Raw genomic sequence first — 1,538 nt, forward strand, 5'->3', positions numbered from 1 at the left:
AGCAGAGGCAGCTGATCGGATTGTCTCAATCTTAGTGACAAAGAAGCTCCATGAGCTCCTCACACTTGTTGTTGGAGGCGAGGATGGAGGAAACAGAGAGGGAGGGCCCTTCAAAAGGAACTAACTTGTGTTAGAGATATTAAAAATTATTTATGCAAAGTTTACGTATTTGTCATTTATCCAGAATATTAGCCCGAATACTGGGTTGGAGTTTATTCATATCAGTATAAAAAGAACTGAATGAACATCTTTCAGTTATGGATGCTATTAACACCAAATTCCAATCACTGTAGTTTCTTGTGAACTCGATGGTGTCTCAGCAGGTGAGATAAGGTAGTGAATCCCTTCCCACAGGTTGAGCAGTTGAATGGTCTCTCCCCAGTGTGAACCCGCTGGTGTGTCAGCAGGTTGGATGATTGAGTGAATCCCTTCCCACATGTGGTGCACGTAAATGGCCTCTCCCTCGTGTGAACTCGCTGGTGTGTCCCCAAGTCAGATGACCGAGTGAATCCCTTCCCACACTCGGAGCAGGTGAACGGCTTCTCCCCAGTGTGAATTCGCTGGTGTATCAGCAGGTCAGTTGACCGGGTGAATCCCTTCCCACAGTCAGAGCAGGTGAATGGCCTCTCCCCAGTGTGAACTCGTTGATGTATCAGCAAGTCAGATGTCTGAATGAATCCCTTCCCACACTCGGGGCAGGTGAACGGTCGCTCTCCATCATGAAGTCGCTGGTGTCTCAACAGATGCGATGAGTTAGTGAAACAGTTTCCACACTTGGAGCAGGTGAACAGTCTCTCCCCAGTGTGAACTCGCTGGTGTGTCAACAGGCTGGATGACAGAGTGAATCCCTTTCCAATCTCGGAACAGGTGGATTTTAGTCTCTCTCCAGTGTGAACCTGCTGGTGTACAATGAGATGAAAAGAGTGTCTGAACCCAGTACCACAGTGAGAGCACCTGAATGGTCTCTCGTCAGTGTGAACACGTTGATGGCGAATCAGTTCCTGTGAACTTTTAAAACACTTTCTGCAGTCTGGGCATTGAAACGGCCTCTCATCAGTGTGAACCTGCTGATGGGACATCAGATTCCCAGAACTTTAAAAATACTTCCCACAGTCTTGACATTTAAAAGGTCTCTCGTCAGTGTGAACTCGCTGGTGTGTCAGCAGGATGGATGACTGAGTAAATTTCTTACCACACTTGGAGCAACTGAATGGCCTCTCCGCAGTGTGAGTGCATCGATGATCTTCGAGCTCTGATGGAATACTGAATCCCTCTTCACAGTTTCCACATTTCCATGGTTTCTCCCCACTGTGAACAATGCTTTTTCCTTCCATATTTAAAATCCGTGATATTCAGGTTACGATAATCGGGCTACTCTATCAAATCTCGATGTGATGTTTGGTTTCAGTTTCCCGACTGCAAATCCTCCCCTTCTAATATCCTGAGAAATTGATGTAAAACAGAAAAAAGGGAGTGAGAGAACCCACAAAAATAGGTTGTGAAATTGAGCTGAATGAATCTTGTAATTTGAGGGTCTG

At 46.0% G+C, this 1,538-nt stretch overlaps 1 pseudogene; it reads right to left on the reverse strand.

Annotated features, from left to right (window-relative positions):
- Positions 1 to 284: 284 nt before the first annotated feature.
- On the reverse strand, positions 285 to 1,334 carry LOC140406807 (uncharacterized; annotated as a pseudogene).
- Positions 1,335 to 1,538: the final 204 nt, after the last annotated feature.

Source organism: Scyliorhinus torazame, unplaced genomic scaffold (genome assembly GCF_047496885.1).
Source record: "Scyliorhinus torazame isolate Kashiwa2021f unplaced genomic scaffold, sScyTor2.1 scaffold_869, whole genome shotgun sequence".
In the NCBI taxonomy this organism is placed as follows: Eukaryota; Metazoa; Chordata; class Chondrichthyes; order Carcharhiniformes; family Scyliorhinidae; genus Scyliorhinus; species Scyliorhinus torazame.